Here is a 19,022-nt window from a genome sequence, read left to right as displayed (position 1 = left end):
TAAAAATATAATAAATTCATTTTGGAAATAGTACTTTAGATCCAAGATAACTGAGTGTTTCAGTATTAGAAACTAAGGAGAAGGCCATGCTTGAAACTTTAGATTTAGGGGATTATTCATGGATACATGATAATGGAAGTCATGCCTAGGGATGAAGTTACTCTGGGACCAGATAGTATGATAAAAGGAAACAAGGACAAAAGTTCAAACAACAGTTAACAGTTAAAGAGCAGATGTGGGAGGAAGAATCAATCTGAGAGAGAAAGAGGTTTCAGAAGTCAGAACTAAGAAGGAGTAATGTCAGAAGCTAAAGAAATATGCTTTTCAATGAAAAGAGAGTGATCACCAGTATCAAATGCCACAAAGATTAGGAATTTAAACTATCCCTTGAAATAGGCACTTAGAAAATCATTTGTAGCCTTTCCAAGGCAGCTAGATTACAATGAAATTCAAAGTAAATGGGAATGAGAAAGTGGAGACAAGCAGCATTTGCTATATTTTCTACGGTCTTGGTGGAGAACAGAAGAAATGCGGAGTGAGAGGATGATACATTCAGAGGGATTTGGAGGTACAAGACAGACTGCTTTTTTCCTGGTCTGTCAGGAGTTTTCAAGGAAGCAAGGGATAGAAACCCATACAGAAGAGAAGAACAGGAAACTATGGCTAGAAGCCCACAGACCTAGTAGATATTATTTTGTACTTAAAGACACATAATTATGTTTGAGGGCCAAGGGAAAGGAATCAGTGAGAAGTGAGATGGTTAGCATGTGAGGAAAATAATAGATGAATGGCTATTACTTGATAACTGGTAAGTAATAGATGAATGATAGGAACTGATAAGTAATAGATGAATGGCTATGAGGACAAGAACAAGACTATAGTATAGACAGGGTTTTAAAAGGAGGAATGCATTCTTCTCTAAGAGCAGAGGAAAGAATAGATGAAATCAAGGACTTTTTGTTGAAGAAAAAATATTTAAAGAACATATGCCTAGTGATGACCTGGTCCCAGTAAAGTAGAAAATCAGGTCAGCCATTGAGAGGGAGAGGTAGGTATTGGATCAAGAGCCTATGGTGATAGCTCCAGTAAGAAACCTCTGGAAGACTGGCAAATTGTCAGTTTGAACCTCTTGGTTCAAAATCCTCTCCTTGCTTTATCCACCAAGCCTATATTATAATCCTTATCCAGTACTAACAAACCTCCACCTCCCACACTGAAAGCTTCACCTTAAATCTGACTTCAAAAAGTCTATAAAGATTTCAACTTTGGCCAGGCGCAGTGTCTCACACCTGTAATCCCAGCACTTTGGGAGGCTGAGGCGGGTGGATCACTTGAGGTCAGAGTTCGAGACCAGCCTGGCCAACATGGCAAAACCCCGTCTCTATTAAAAATACAAAAATTAGCCAGGTGTCGTGGCGGGCACCTGTAATCCCAGCTACTCAGGGGGCTGAGGTAGGAGAATTGCTTGAACCCAGGAGGTGGAGGTTGCAGTAAGCCAAGATTGCGCCACTGCACTCCAGCCTGGGTGACAGAAGGAGACTCCATCTCTCTGAGATGCTAGTGAGCCGTACATACTGCTATCCTAACATGGTTAGCAATAAACTAAGCTTTCTCTTCTCCACAGATAGTTTTGGTAACATTCTTAGGAGTCAGCCAGCATTCAGTTATTATTTCTAACATAAATGAACAGAAGATACTTAGACTTTTCTTAGTGACTAGAGGCCAGCCATTGATATGATAATTGATTTCTAAAGATGGATTTTCAGAAATGGGAATGCTGAATAGTTTAGGATTCTTGATTAAATATATACATCTTACGTATGAGAAAACTGAGGCTCAACAAATGCAAATGATATGGTACAAAGTGATGAACAAATGGAAACCTGAAATGGGACCCCACAGTGCTTCTCTATAACCAACGAAGCTGCTTTCTCTTCTCTTTGCCGCTGGCTCTCTGCTACTCTGCTCACTAAACAGTAGTTTCCATTAGCAAGCCCACCTACTAGCAGCCCGGCTTCTACTCCATTAGGGATGTCCCCCTCCTTAAAAGACAGGCATGGGTGAGTCAGGGAGAGTCCTGTACCAAGAGGGGCAGTGCTTAGGGCTGACAGTTAAATCTGAAATATGTCAAAGATGGCAGGAAGAGTTCTAAACTCAAGCCAAAGAAGTCTGTCCAAATGAAGCTCTCTATCTACAGAGCCCTTTCCCCCTCCTCAAAAAAAAATTTCTCTGCTGAATATTGTTCTATCACTTTGCCTTTTTGCATTTCTTCGAAATAGCTCACTTCTCCTATTACCAATTAAAGTGCTGCTTTTGCTCATATTATTAGCCTAACCAATGATAGTGTTATGAGCACAGTATTTGTTTCATTTCTTTCACTCTTCAGGATAATTTAGTTGCTTTCTTGTTTTTGGTCTACAAAGACACTTTTTTTTTCCTTTTTTTTTTTTATTTTACTTTAAGTTCTGGGATATGTGCGCAGAATGTGCAGGTTTGTTACATAGGTATACATGTGCCATGGTAGTTTGCTGCACCTGTCAACCCATCATCTATGTTTTAAGCCCCACATGCATTAGGTGTTTGTCCTAATGCTCTCCCTCCCCTTGGCCCCCACCCCCTGACAGGCCTCGGTGTGTGATGTTCCCCTCCCTGTGTGTGATGTTCCCCTCCCTGTGTCCATGTGTTCTCATTATTCAACTCTCACTTATAAGTAAGAACAAGTGGTGTTTGGTTTTCTGTTCCTGTGTTAGTTTGCTGAGAATGATGGCTTCCAGCTTCATCCATGTCCCTGCAAAGGACATGAACTCATTCTTTTTTATGGCTGCATAGTATTCCATGGTATATATGTGCCACATTTTCTTTATCCAGTCTATCATTGATGGGCATTTGGCTTGGTTCCAAGTCTTTGCTGTTGTAAATAATGCCGCAATAAACATACGTGTGCATGTGTCTTTATAGCAGCATGATTCATAATCCCTAGGGTATATACCCAATAATGGGATTGCTGGGTCAAATGATATTTCTAGTTCTATATCCTTGAGGAATCTCCACACTGTCTTCCACAATGATTGAACTAATTTACACTCCCACCAACAGTGTAAAAGCATTCCTATTTCTCCACATCCTCTCCAGCATCTGTCGTTTCCTCACTTTTTAATAATCACCATTCTAACTGGCGTGAGATGGTATCTCATTGTGGTTTTGATTTGCATTTCTCTAATGACCAGTGATGATGAGCTTTTTTACATGTTTCTTGGCCACATAAATATCTTCTTTTGAGAAGTGTACAAAGACACATTTTTATCATTTGCTCTGCTTCTTGGATTTTTATTTCCTTATTTGCTGTTATTCAGGAAATCTATAGCTACCTAAAGCTTGTTTTAATTTCTAAATAAGATAGTTATTTGTCTCTCTGTCTCACAGTGATGAACACATACTTGGTATTCAGTAAATGCATCTTGGATCAGAAATTTTCTTTTGCCGGACATATATATATATATATATATATATATATATATATATATATATATACCCTTGACCTATATAATCCATGCAACCAGATTGATAAATGCTGTAAGAAGAACTACCAATAACTACTAATAGCAATGTACAATGACAGAAAATTACTTTGTGTGAGCCACTGTTCTAAGATATTAACCTGGGTTAACTGATTTAATCCTTAAATCAACCGTGTAGGGGAGGGACTGTTACTAGCCTCTTTTTCAGAAAAGGAACATGAGACACAGAAAGGTTGAATAATTTGTCCAAAACAAAGCAACTGAAAAGTGGCAGGACTAGGATTTGAACCCAGACCATCTGCTTTCAGTCTCTTAACCACTGCACTATACTAAGGACCACTATTATTTTATGTGATTTGCAAATGTAAAAATAAAAACAAATTATATGTTTAAATTTGGAATTAATAGTTATTTTTTGGAATAGATTTGTTCATATAACTTTTCACAAATACATGGCCATTTTCTATTCAACAACTTTTAAAGAAAGATTGTATAATTCTGAAAAATGAAAGATAAACCAATAATTTTTAAATTCCATGAAATATTTTGTGTAAACCTATCTTGCTTGCACAAATGAATCAAAGTTCTTTCCTTACCTTTGACTAAACTTGACTTTCAGGATGATATACAAAGAGAAAATGTGATTTATCCTCTCAATTGGAGAAACTTAAAAGAAAATAGGATTCCAAACATTAATGACAGTGGCAGAAAAATTAGGAAGTGAATATCTTTGCATTTCTAAAAAAAAAGAATGCCCAACCAAGGAAAACTCCTGGGCTGCATTTCCCCTCAAATGTTGGGGTATGTTTTCTCCACCGCCATCCTATTTCCACCTGGGAAAGGAGGGAAATCTTGGCAAATGACTGTGAAAATCCATTTTATTCTTCTTGAAGTAAAATATGTCTTCTTTGTTCTTTAAGGCACTGCCTCTGTGCTTGTAATTCTTAACAATCTTTCCTTTACAGGGGCTCTTACTGGCATAGAAAATGGTTGTCAAGAATTCAAAACCATCACAAGTCATAAGAAATTATATGTGAGTGAGAAGCTGCTTAAATTGTTTCAAATCACCCAATTTCACGTAGTTGAGATGTGAACAGGGGAATGGAGGTGAAATGTAAGCTTTTAAAGGAATGTTAACTGCTATCATCAGGGAAAGATACGTGTGTGTGTGTGTGTGTGTCTGTCTGTCTGTGTATACACACTACTGTCAGTAAAAATATGGATATGTTCTCTAGGATATATGGGGGAAAGCCAGATGGGAAAAATGATGGAACAGAAAACAAAAGGCCAGACAATACGAAATCTCCGTTTAATAAACACAGCTGGGATGCAGCTGAAGTTGAGAAGACAGTGAAGCTACCTTTTTACTCACAAAGAAAATCTGCTAATAATAGAAGTAAAATTGAATATTTGGTGAAATTGACATTTTCATGCCAAGAAATAGGCATGATTATTTATTCCCAATAGCTTGTAGGATTTAGCATTGAAGAGAAATTGCAAGAATCAATGACTGTCTAAAGATAATGTCTACTGACTTGCATGGGAAACACATTGATATAAAAAGAGGAAATATGCAAACCTTTTGTAGTAATAAATGCATTCATAAAGGCAGCTATCAGAAATAACTCAATGCATTTGGGCATTTTAATGCATGCATAATATTCTTAATTAAGAATGATATGTATTTTTAATCTCAAAAATAAGATTTCTTTTACCTATTCTTTTATGACCAAATGGTTTATCTATGAGACAAGTCAGTTAAAAAAGTAGTTTCTTCTTGAAATATAGCCTCATATATGCAAAAGTTGTGACATTAGTAGATTTATAGATTTTAATTTAAATTAATTTGGGTTATTAAAATTTTGACTGGAATGCATGACATAACGCATCCTAATCCTAGCTATTATTCTGAGACATGAATTGGGTTTTCACTTACCTTGATAATTTAATATAATAGGCTTCATTAGCAGCATGAATTCAAAGAAAGACTAATTTATCATAACAATTATTATATTTTTATTTTTCAACAAAAATACACACTTCCTTTTCCAAAATTACCAGGCTTTCCTCCCTTCTGCCAATGCTAAAGCTTAATTAATGTAAATATTGCTCATCTTTCAAGATGATAACTGGATTTTGCAATCACCTTAAAACTTTGTTAGTTTTTTAGAAACCTCAACTAAAAATTTCAGCACATTTAAAGTGACTATAGTTCATACCAATGTTTCCTGAATAAAGAAATTTCTTTATTAGCTCCTCAAATACTACCTTATCATGAAAATGCCCTCTTTATAGAGTCAGACAGACTCTATCCTTAAATTGAGAGCAGGAAATAATGGATTTGTAGATTTTTTTTTAGATAATAAGCTCCTATTTATTTTATATAGCAAACATTTATTGAGTATCTACTTTATATGAAACACTATGTAAAACCTTGGGTGGGATTAAAAAATGAATAAGGCACAGTCCCTGTCCTCAAGGGACTTATAATCTAGTAAAAACATAAGGCATTGAAAAGGTATGTGGAAGGGGGTGAGGCTGGTAACTGGGAGCTAGGAGAGTTTAATGTTGAATATGGTAGTAACCAGCAACAGGATCCCAAATTAGTATTTTGCCGTGGTAGTAGCTGATTTTATTTTGGTATGGGTCATTGCAAATTCGGATGCCATGCCCAGATTTAAAGCCATATCTGGGAAAGCTGAAAATGAACAAGCAAAAACAACAATAAAATAAAACATGTCACACATTATTGGAGAGGGGGTGCTAATAATAATGAAGGTGGAAATAAATGCCTCAGCCTACGAGTCTGGAGATTGGGAAGTCAGCAGCCCATTTCTCACTTCTGTTTAACTTTGAACAAGACACTTAATCTTTTTGCAACATAATATATCCACCTTTGAGATGATGCTAAAAATGTCTATTAATAGGGGTGCTAGGAAGACAGTAGTGTTAACATTTGCTTATTTAATGAATGCTACTTGCTAGGTTTAAATGGCCTATAATGCTCTACATGCATCATCCTATGTTGTGTTCTATGTGTAGGGCACTCCCTGAAATTGTGCAACTTAGGCAGCTGGTTGAAACGTCTTTCCCAAGATAGTAAGCTGGGATTTAAACCCAGCAGTCCTGCTTGTGAATTCTTGGTCTTAAACACTAAGCAGCACTGTCTCTCTGAGGATAAAGAGAAGATAAAACAAGTAGAAATATCAGATGTGATGAAAATACTGCAAGTGCTGAGATTACAGTATACTTACTTCCTTGCATTGTATGGCAGAGAAAAGTCATTCTCCAGGTAAAGGTTTTTTCAAGACTATCCATTATTTTTTGTAAGGCTTAGTCCAATTTCTTTCAAGGATTAATCCTTTCAAATCAGCAGTGCTTGGAGAAGCCTCCTCACTAACAAAAGCATTGACAAGTCTCAACTGAATCATACTGTCTGAACCAATAATGCAGGGATATAATATCTCAGGTGGGACGGACATAATGGATTTCCCTGTCGATAGGTCAGTGAAAAGAGGCGCGGCTGGCTAGGTTATTAAGTGCACTAATTTATTTTAGCACATTCTTTATTCTTTGATGTGATGTAATAAATAAACATATAGAATTCAATCATAGCTTTTCCATTTCAATATCATGAAAGTTGGTTTCATGGGGTGGTTAGGGAAGATAGTGGATATTAATCTATCCATCCATCCACCATTCACTCAGGAAAAACATTTGTTGTATTGTAGTTCTAGGGTTCAAAGATGATTGAGAAATGTTCCTGCCCTCAGATAGCTGGGAGGATGGAGAGAGACAAATCAAAAGATAATTAACACTTTGTGGCAAGAACCAAAATAAAAGAAGAAATTATGGGAGATAAGCCTGCAGAAGAAGAACAGAGTGGGAGGGAGGGAGGGAGGGAGGGAAGGAAGAAAGGAAGGAAGGATGGAAGGAAGGAAGGAAGGAAGGAGGGAAGGAAGGAAGGGAGGGAGGGACGGAGGGAGGGAGGGAAGGAAAGGCAGGCAGGCCATGGTCTACACTTGCTGATGTTCTTATTGTTGTTCAAAGGAGGTTCCCTGGGTGGGGCCTGAGAGGAAAAACAGGAAACAGAAAGGTAAATCATCCTTCATTTGGAAAGTCCTTCCTGGAGATTTGTAAGATCAGAGGTCCTGGAAATGTGGCAGACAACTGACTCAGGAGAGAGAATGGTCCGAGTGAAGGGAGGATTGTGTAGGTAGTGGTGTGGAAGGACAGGGCGGGTTAAGAAAATAGTTAGTCATTTTGTGTTCATCTTTAAGTTGTTCCCTGTGGGGTACTCTCTGTTGTGTTTGCTTGTGGTGCTTCTGAGGAATGGAGAAAGAGAATGATATCTTGTGTGAGCGAAAGCTGTGGCCCCTCAAGAGCAGGACCCACATCTGCTTTGATCGCCTTCACATCCCAGTGCTGAGAACAACGCTGGGCACATGCTGGGGCTTCAATATGGAAGAAAGAGCAAAAAGAGGGTTTGCGAGAACATTTCATATGTGGGAGTATTCATTAGTGTATCCATTGTGAAAACTAATCTGGTCATGTCTATTAAATAAAATCATGTGCCCTAAGATCCAGCAATATCATTTCTGAGAAACTATAGGCCAGAAATAAAATTACTGGTATGAAAGAATTTGTATACAGAAATGCTAATAGCATTGTTGGAGGGTGGTCAAGAAATAAGGACAGTCTAAATGTCTATCAAAGACATTTGATAGATAAGCAGACAGGTTCTAAAGCTCAGGCTCTGGAACCTGTCTGCTTGGATTTAATCTGGGTCCCACCACTTACTAACTACAGTATGTGACGTGGGTAGGTTATTTAGACTACCAGTGATTCAGTTTGCTCATCTGCATATTGATGATGACAATAATATCTACTTCATATGTTTATGATAAAAAGTAAAGGAAATCATTCAGGTAGGGTGCTTAGAACAATGTCTTGCTCTCGATAAATATTCTCATTACTGGGGGCATGCATGGGACAAAGAAAAGTGAAGCCGGAGCTGCCAGCGCTTTGTCTACCTGCGGTGTCTCAGATTCATTCTTAAGGAACTGAGAATTTAATCTTCCAAAATGCCAAAAAGACCATCTTATGCCCCATCTCCCACCCCAGCTTCTGCAACACAAATGCCCAGCACACCAGCGTTTGCAGGATACAATCCATACTGTCATCTTGCCTACAGCAACTACAGGCTGGGAGGGAACCCGGCCACCAACAGCCGGGTCAGGGGGTCCTCCAGTATTACGATTCCAAAACCCCCAAAGCCACCAGATAAGCCGCTGATGCCCTACATGAGGTACAGCAGAAAGGTCTGGGACCAAGTAAAGGCTTCTAACCCTGACGTAAAGTTGTGGGAAATTGGCAAGATTATTGCTGGCATGTGGCAAGATCTTGCTGATGAAGAGAAACAATATTTAAACGAATATGAAGTAGAAAAGATAGAGTACAATGAATCTATGAACACCCATCATAATTCCCCCGTGTACCTGGCTTACATAAATGCAAAAAGTCTTGCAGAAGCTGCTTTAGAGGAAGACAGTCAACCCAAACAGTCTCACATGGAGAAAGGAGAACCTTACATGAGACTTCTCTGCTGAAGATCAGTTGATTATGATGATGGCTTTTCAATGAAGATACAGCCACCGTCCGTTTCCAGAGAAACCGCCACCTCATCAGTGAAATCTTAGTGAGAGTGTGGTACCAGAGGTTCAGTCAGTTGTCACAACAACTAGAATGCAGGTCCCCAAACAACAGGCCCAGTCCTTAATGGTTCATCAGCGAAAACTAGAAGCTGAACTTCTTCCAAAAGAGGATCGACACCAGGAGAAGGCGAAATTCCTGGAAAGCACAGATTCATTTAACAATGAACTTAAAAGGTTGTGCGGTCTGAAGATAGAAACGGATCTGGAGAAAATTGCAGCTGAGATGGCACAGGCAGAGGAACAGAAACCCACAAAAGGCAGGAGGAAAGGGAGAAGGAGGCAGCAGAGCAAGTTTAGTGCAGTGAGAGCAGCATCATTCCTGAGGAAGAGCCAGTGGCCAACAAAGGCGAGGAAAAAAAAGACAATGAGAACATTCCAATAGAGACAGAGGAGACACGCCTTGAAGAAACAACAGAGCCAACAGAACGGTGAAGAAGGCAAATCTACTGAGGACAAGGAGAGTGGGCAGGAGAGGGTCGACAGTATGGCAGAGGAAGGAACCAGTGACAGTAACACTGGCTCAGAGAGAAATGGTGCAACAGTGGAGGGGCCACCAAGAGATCCCATACTAGAAGATGAGAAAAAAGAGTAAATGCTGCCTTGTTTTATGTGTTCTAAATACTTTTTTAAGTGAAAAAATGGTTTTTAGTTTCAATGGTAAAAGAAATTCTCCTTACTATCATGTATTATTATTATTTGCTCATAAGAAAGAACATAGAGAAAAGTGTAAAAATGTATTCACCACACTATAAGCCTTGGTGATGGGACTAGAGAGAGAGAAGTTATTAACTTTATATATACACCATGCTCTACTGTTTAATTTATTCTAAGACACATGTGTTAACATAGTAATTTGAAAATCAAATCCAATACAATATTTTAAAAGAGTAAAAACAAAATAGAAAAAATGATGAGGTAGACCAGCCCTACAATATATTAAGGTGTTTTGCAGAAACGGGTGGCTCTAGTAGTTAAATAAATTCCAGTGGGATAGAATGGAAAGGTCTGAAATAGGCTCCAGTGGATATAAGGCTTTATTATAAGCTAAGGTAATATCTCTAATCTTTACAGAAAGGTGGGATTATTAAAAATGGTACAGAAACAGTTAGCTCTTTGGAAAAAAAAATGTCGATTTTCTCCCCAGTACCTTAAACTGAAATAAATAACAGATGCATCAAAAAGTTAAGTACTTAAAAAACAAAGGAAAGGCAGAAGAATACTTTTCTGATTTTGAGGTAAAGAGAGCCCTTTTAAGAATGCAAAGAAACAAATCTTAAGGAATAAAATAGAAATGGCTATATAAACATTTAAAACTTCTGTATAACTTCCTTATCCAAGTTTTTAAAAACTATGAATTAAAAGACAAATGTAAACCTGAAATAATACTCATAATGTGCTGACCGTAAAGATAATTTATAAATAATATGACAATGATGAACACCCCAGTATAAAGAGAATGGGCAAAAGAAGTGAGAAGACAATTTGCAAAAGCAGTACAGATGAACATGCAAAAAACCATTCAGTGTTTTTTAATAACCAAACCGAAATTCAAACAAGAAATACCATTTTTACTTATAAAATTTATCCCTTTTAAAGGTTAACGTCTAGAAAACTGCTTTAATTCGTAAAGTGTCAAATGCCTCCATCCTGGTAGCAGCCATCGCCACCTGTTGGTGGCACTCAGAGGTGACTCGGGTTTGCTCTGAGTTACAGCTTTGCCTTTCGGAGAAAGCTTCTAAGTCAAAAGTTAGAAACTTCTGTATCTCTATGGTGTGGTATGTGGGGAAATGGCTTTTTCAGTCTATGCTGCCACAGGGATAAAACAGTACATCTACAGAGAGCATTTAGCAATATAAAAATCATTTTATCTGTTAATAAATTATGATTTAATGAGTTTGCATGAAACTATAAGAAAATAATCTCACACAAGAGAAAGAAACCATCTACTATCAACAGCAGATCTGTTAAACAAATTAATTTAATTTAATGAATTTAATAAAACAGTGATATATAAAAACATGAAAAATATTTACTACATCAAGTTAAGCTGTGGGGAGGGGAAGGAAATGGCAAAGTTCTATGTAGATTTAAGTCAATTTTCTTATTTTATGTCTGAAATTATACATGGAAAATGCTGAAAGTGATTATCTCTGGGAGGTAGAATTAGAAATGTTTTAATTTTCTCTTTTCCTCTGGGCATGTGTGTGTTTTATTTTTTATATTTTCTACAATAAATACAGACTACTTTTGCAACTAGAAAAGAAAATTCTGTAGAAAATGATGGCAGTCAGGGGCAGGGAAGAAAAGCAGTCTATAGATTTCCTAAGTTCTTTTAGTCGCTGTAATAGGTGAAAGTGACAAAATGAAATTTCTGAGTGTCAGAAGCTGGACCATAGCTGATCATCACTTACTGTAGCTGCCCTGGTGTCCCTGTCAGCCCTATGGCTGTCATTTCTCTTCTGCCCCAGACTGGGCCCATTTTCTTTCCAATCCAATTTTACGGAAACCTCCAGCATCTAAAGTCTGTGTTCCTTGTCTATCTGCCTCTGTGGGACAACAAACCCCCATTCCTGCCAGCCTTTAATTCCCATTTCAGAACCTGATTCCTCTAAAAGGTTTTCCCAAGTTTGACTGCTATTCTCTGCTATCTCACCAGCACAATCTGTGATCTTGTGTAAATTAACCTCTCTGTGAATCAATTTCCCCACAAAGTGGGAATAATAAAAGTACCTACATCATAGGGTTGTTGTCATAATTAAATGAATTACTATTTGTAAAATGCTTACAATAATGCCTGCTAAATAGGTAAACCACAATAAATGCTGGCTACAATTTAGCAATTGTTCTTTTATTATTTTTCCAGATTCCATTTCATAGCACTGTACTTCTATAAAATATTAATAGGTATACTATTACATTAAAAGAAAAACTAAAGAAAGTGAGAGAAAGGCCAGCCTAAACAAAATTAGTAGGGTTCTTTACTGCAAAATTAATAGGATTTATACTAAATCTGAATGAGTGAGATAACTGTGGAGGGTTTTCCAAAGTTCTGTTTTTTAGAAGTCCTTAGACCCCTTTTCTTAAATTATCTTAATGAATGGTTGAATTTCACTCTTGGGAAGGCTGTATTTGTTTGTTTGTTTATCATTTATCAAACATTTGTCTTTCTACTCCTCTTCACTTCTGCTCAGTTCAAGGCCTGCTTGCTTTTACTTTTTTTTTTTTTTTTACTTTTAAATCGATTCGTTAGTTATTTTGAAAGCACTCTGAGATAAGAACTATATGAATGTAAGGGGATGGCTTGTTTCTAAACGAATTGCATTCCTGAGGCACAAAAACCTTCTTGCCAAGCTCATGAGAGTTTGAAATAAATTTTTATTGAATGGAAGAATGAGCAGATGAATGCAAGAAAAACTACCTCACAGTCTAAAATAACGAATTCACCAATTGTTTTAGAAAGCTTATTAAAGCAGAGGTTCTTAGAAGGGAGACTTTATTCTAACATGAAATGTGTGTGTTGCATATATAATTTATACTACGTCGCTGTTGTTGATGTGTTTTTAGAAGTATAACTCAAGAAAGCCTTGCAAATAGTTCAAAAATACCCAGCACATTTGTGTCATAATGAGTACCTCAAAGCCCATATGAGTGCAAACACAAGGGCTGACTCAGGCAGTGATCTTGGCTGTCTGCTCTGTTTGGGCTCTTGGCATATTGCGATCAATGACATGGAATCTTCTACTGATTCACAGTTGTTTGAGTGGGACACATGCAGGTGGTCTGGGCTTGTAAGCTTGGAGGCTCACCGGGTCCTCAGTATACAATCTCCACTCTTGTTCCACCCCTAGGTAGGCTTTTTGGTACCTGACCCTTGGTCACCCAAACAATGTGTTTAGACCCAGAAAAGGAGTTTTATCTAAATTACAGGATGCCTGGGGCTGCCTGCCCTTTGCAGATGATGGATGTAGATTAGCTGATCTAAACAATTAGTTAAGGAACAATCTGATCCCCAGTGACAATTAGGATGTTTAAGGCATCCTGCTGACAGCTGTGGTGACAGCGGACAGTAAAACTACCCTTCACTGAAATCAAGAAACTGGGTCCTTATGATTTACAGGCAGTCCCCTCCCCCTCTTCCCCATATGGGCTTTTAAAGGACTTTAAAATGACTGAAAGGAGCCGCTGCTATGTAGTGGAAAATGAAGAAATGGCAACCTATAATTCTAGCTGAATCATTTCTCAGATCTAGCTCTTCAGAGGACTAAATGGGGAAAACAAAGAAAACTGATAGGGTCCACTTCCCCTGAAATAAGTTGATTTTAAAATGTAAGTCAAGATATTTTCAGAGACAGCACATATGGGGATCCCCTTGCCTTTTAGTTTTCCCATGCATGAAAGCGTTCTGCAGTTTAAAGAGCGATACATTCTTACCCTTTACTAAATAAGTTTAGGATAACAGAGTTTAGAGCAAATACTTTATTCAGGGAATCTCGAAATCCTAAAATGCCAACAGAGTACTATTGTTTTGCTACCACTCAAAAAGGAAACATTTTAAACATAAATGCTCTGAAGAAAGAATTAATTTTTTGAATTTAAAATATTTTGTATATTTACATAGGATCGGTTCCCAATTCCTCTATCAATTGAATAAGCCTGTGAATGTGCTCCAAGCTGGCTCCTTCCCTAAAGAAAAGAACACATTTCTCCAGAGAGGATTTTGAGGAATGTGTCCAAATCCTAAATCCCTTCTTCCCCAAGAGAAAAAAAAAAAAAAAAAAATGGGAGAGAATCAGGACATGGATTTCTATTTCAACTCTTCTTTCTTAGATCTTTGAATTATGGGATATTAAAAATAAACCTAGAGGATATTGCAATGAATTTTTGGAGCAGCTGGAAAAGAAACCATAAAACGAGTGATTACAATCAGCAAAGTGTGATAACAGCTGAACGCATTAGACCCATCCTTAAAAAGCCAGACCCCACCCCCTCCCCTCTTGAGCCTGTTCGATAGAGAAGGGGATGTCACACAATACAATCCAAACACATACTCTGTCCATATTGGGTTAAGAAAATATAGTGCTGGTCATTGTCCCCAAATGACAGACATCCACAGATGGAAAGCAGGAGAATCTGACTTCCACGGTGCTTCTCATTCCACCAGACAGATTCTGTTTGGAAAACACCCACCTGCACTAGGATCTGGCCTGAGTACTATTAAAAAAAAAAAAGAAAAAAAAATTCTTCATCATGGTCAGTGCCTTGTAGAAGGAAGCTTAATTTCTCTTTGTACGTCTTCCTTTGGTAAAGATAGTGAAAGGAAAGCCCTAAGGGCATGTAACCTTTTCTTGCCTTCATTGTTTAAGTAGGGAGGGTTCCCCCTTAAAGGAGTCTTGTTCTTTCTAATGCAGAACACAAAAATTGTCCTATTGAAGGAATGCCTTTTTATGTGTGAGTATAACATTTCACTTTTCCAAGTTGTTATCTGAATGCATTTAAAAATTATTTAAGCAACAATGGAGGGAAAGAAGGTGAAATTTGGTTCAAGGAAAATAGAATTTTGAAATATCTGCCTTAAACTGTATGTTTTTTTCTTGTTATAACAGCTTTGCATTGAAAATCCAGTTTCACACTGTGACAATTTTATTTTCTTACTTGCAAATTTTTAAAACTGGAAAAATTTTTCTTCACTAGGAAGTTGCGACTATGACATGTGTAAACAGACAGTCAAAGAAAAAGAGACTATGCTTGCATATCTATGAAAAAGATCATGCCTAAATATAGAAAGAGAATTTCAAAGCAGACACCATATGTTTAACTCTATCTTCAAACATAACCCTTTATATCTTCAGGTTTTCACCTATTATTTTGAGATTATAGACATATGTCTTTTGTATTTAGCAGCCTTCACTTAGGGAACTCATTTTCAATGCACAACATTGAATACATAATTTTCTCAAAAAGAATGAAACTTTTAATTTTTAAAATTTTTATTAATTTAATTAAACTTATTTATTAATTTATGGAGTACATGTGATATTTGATACAAGGATACAATGTGAAATGATCAAATCTGGGTAACTGGGATATCTGCCACCTCAAACATTTATTCTTTCTTCATGAAGAGTAATGCTTTCTTAGGGTCAGGGGCATCAAAGTTTTTCCCAATATAGCTCTTGGTTTCCTTTTTAAACCCAAATATTTGTGTAGAAAAAATATAAAATGTCAACGTTTAAATAGTAAATTAGATTGACTCTTTCAGATTTGTTGAGTATATAAATCTGACATTAATGATATTAATGAATAGTTCTGGAAATTTGGCATCTCAAAATTAATCCAAGTAGATACAGTATCTGTTTGTTCTAACTGGGATTTTAAAATCCTGACCCTCTCCAACCCTCCCCCCACCCCCCCGACAAAAAAATGCTTGTCTATATAATCAATTTTATATTATGTAGGAGTATATTTATCTACGGTTTCTTTTTTAAAAACTTTCTAAAGTTAAGATTAAATTTTTTTACATTAAAATAAAACTTTCTTTAAAGATTTAAAGACAGTTGCTTGACAAAAATTTATGTACATATATCTCCTGGGCAATTTTATTTATAAGGACTTATTAGACAATTGTTTAGAAAAATTAAAAATAGCCTGTTCAATGAGTAATACGCAAAATTTTTTAAATGATCATAGAGCCATGAATAATGAGATTTTCTAAGAGCATTTAATAATTTGGGAAAGTGCTCATGATATGATATTAAGTAAAATGAATAAGATAAAAAATGGTAGATATGGTTCATATGGGAGGATATTTTCTTCTTGGTAATGGAAGATGCTGATGGTTGACCAGACCACTGTCTTTAAGGCTCCATTTTAAAATGAATCATATGTATTTTTGTAGCTGTGAACCTTATCCTCTATGCTTCTTTCCCTTTGAAAATCGAGCGCTCTCTTTTTTCCCTTTACACAGAGCAATATATCTGCCCAGTAAAACAATAAAAATGATGGAAATAATTTGGGTAATGGAGATTAATTTGCAGTTTATTCAAAGATTTTGCATCTTTCTTTAATGCTTTCAACAGGGCATAGTCCAGGGTGCTAAACTAAAACAAAGGTGCTAGCTTGAAATCTTCATTTATTTAAAATCTATTCACCTTCCTTCTTTTATCATGAAAAAATACGGTAACTCTGACTTCATTAATAACTAAATTACCTTGAATCTTTGGATTTTAAAATTGTATTATATGGCATAATTTATTAAAAGGTTAAAAGTGGATTTCTAGGAGTTTAGATATGAGCGGTTTTTTTAACCTAAAATATTTTCAGGAAAAAAAGTAATTCAAACTTTGAAATTATATGATAGTGCTACTATTCTTTTTATCCCAAACCTTCATTTCTATCAGCTGTATAAACATACTTGAGAGAGCTAAGTATACAAATGTCCAACCAATTTCTAATTACTTAGTTATTTTCATCATTGCTGACGGTCAGTGGGTTTTCAATGTAAATATTTTACATGTACAATGAGAGAGACACAAGAACGAAAGCTTGAGAGGGTTCATTCTCTGCTGCTTGCAATAGCGCGTGGAGGACGAGGGCGGGCAAATCTGGGCCTTAGAGCGCCACCCCATGGTAGACTGGGCGAAGGGCACTGCAGGGATGTGCTCGGCTCTTTGGCCCAATATTCTCCGCTTTGTCCGCCTGAAGAGCTTCCTTCACTCGACTTATTTAAAACATCAACAACTCTAAATAACTTACCTTCTCTGCACCAGTGGTTGAGTAATTGCTGAATTTAGGAATCCCTTTGAGTATTTCGTACTCTGACTTTTAGAAAAGGCTTCCCCACGCCTGCCTCTGCCCAACCCCAGGATAAAACACAAAATGTGTGGGGATCTGAGTAAATAAATAATCTCACAACAAGGAAAGCCTGTGAGCTTGTGAGCCTGGGCTACAAAATTCCCTCTCACAAAAAGTCTGGTTTAATTATCAGCTTCAACATCTACCATCAGCATTCATACTGTCTCTACGTTGTTACTTTGCAAAAGATCATAAGATTGGCTAAAATTGCCAAAACCAGTAAACAAGAATAAATGCAATTAAACTTTCTGGGGTGTTAAACCAGAATTTGCACGTGTGGGTCGTTATCAGCTTAGAAAATTAGAAAATAAGGAACAGTACAGAACAGGATTAGAAAATTAGGAACAAAAGCAAGGCACTGTGAAATGGCAATTAAATTCTTGCTTGACTTAAATACCTTTCTTTTATAACAGCTATACATCCCTTCCATTTTTATCCCAGTGATTTCTTTTATCTAAAGTAAAAAGAACATTACCTTTCTTGAGTTCATTCCAAAATTGTTTTTTAGGGTAACATGGAATAATACAATTGAAAATTCTGTGTGTCCGTTTCATACCACATTAGCGGAATAGAAATGTGTTAATAACGTTAACTCTTAAGGCTATTTGTTTGCATCAACTTTTAAAAATGTTTAAATTGTTGTTACCTGTTTCAATATTAGTAAGTTCTCAAGACTCCCACACACAATGGAAAAAAATCCATTTACAAATGTAACAAGCCCCGGTAGAGGCATTTCTTCAGGCAATTCCCAAGGAAAAGAATTGGGACAAGGAGTCAGATGCAGGGGCCCCATCTAGCATTTCCAGATCCACACACACCCTTTCTGTCAAAAATCTTCCAGGTGACTTCACAAATGGCTTTTACAGGCATAATTGGGGTGAAAACCAGCAACATTAGGTGAGGAGATATAAATTCCGTAAAGAAAATAAAAAGTCAAACAGTGGAAAACTTCCCAGGAAAGCACTTGGAAAAGTGGATAGGAAGAGTAGTTACATGGCAGTTTTCTGCCCGTCCAACCCTCCCTTCTAAGGACTTCTTTAATGTCAACAAAACTGCCACTTTACTTATCTCAGGATTTCTCTTTTTCAGGAATGGTGATGGTATGAAGAAAGTATTTTTAATGAGCAGAGCCATTGTTTGCTCTGCTCTGTCCTCACCCCTCAAGAGAATTTCCCTTATTATTATGAAAACTTTTTATCTTAAAAGATATTACATGTTAATGGAACTGTCGTTTAACAAATGTTTTATAAGTGTACCAATCAAGCACATTGTCGAAATAAAAGATATGAAATAAGTGAAAAAAAGTCTTTTTTATACTTTATAGTCCAACTTAACACTGCTATCTTTTTAAAAACTGCAGAATATAGCATACACAGGGAAGTATTTACTGTGTAAAGAATAATAATAAAATAAACTCACATGTAACCATCTGATTAAGAAAGAAGACATCTCTCCACTTTGGAAGTTCTCTACTGCCCCTGCTTCTCTACAGTAACCTTTATCCTGACTTCTGTGACATTCCTTCTCTTGTTCTTCTTCTTGTTGTTGTTTTTAAAATATAGTATTACTACCCAGGTAAGTATAAACCGAATTATTCTGCATGTTATCTGCTGACCTTTCAATGCCACTTGGAAGGAGAAGTCTGTCTCCTCCAAGGTGTAATTTGTAGAGACGTCATCATGTACTCCCACCTTTTTCCTATCCAAAAGACTCAAGTTTCCCAAGACCCACATCCCTTTCCTAAGAAGACTTCAGTGCTCTTAATTCCAGTTTACCCTGTGAGATTCTTAAGCTGTAGATGATGGAGTGCATGTGGATAGCTAATAACCAGTGCATTCTATGGATGCTCTGAAAATGCCTGCCCTGAGTCTAGGCTAATATGTAGGAAAAGTGGGTGGACAAATGTTGTTTAATTTCAAAGCATTAGACCCATCATTCT

At 36.9% G+C, this 19,022-nt stretch overlaps 1 long non-coding RNA gene and 1 pseudogene across 1 annotated transcript in view; both read left to right on the top strand.

Annotated features, from left to right (window-relative positions):
* The window catches only part of LOC107975319 (uncharacterized), a 28,726-nt gene extending 10,380 nt beyond the window's left edge, over positions 1 to 18,346 (top strand). The window contains exons 3-4 of the long non-coding RNA XR_001718750.3: positions 4,484 to 4,551; positions 18,173 to 18,346. This is a non-coding gene — a long non-coding RNA (uncharacterized LOC107975319). The remainder of the gene's footprint in view (positions 1 to 4,483; positions 4,552 to 18,172) is intronic.
* Positions 8,523 to 9,824, top strand: LOC472063 (SWI/SNF-related matrix-associated actin-dependent regulator of chromatin subfamily E member 1-like; annotated as a pseudogene).
* Positions 18,347 to 19,022: the final 676 nt, after the last annotated feature.

Source organism: Pan troglodytes, chromosome 5 (genome assembly GCF_028858775.2).
Source record: "Pan troglodytes isolate AG18354 chromosome 5, NHGRI_mPanTro3-v2.0_pri, whole genome shotgun sequence".
NCBI lineage: Eukaryota > Metazoa > Chordata > Mammalia > Primates > Hominidae > Pan > Pan troglodytes.
Note: the sequence above shows the minus strand (reverse complement) of the source record. Positions and strands in the feature narration are given on the sequence as shown.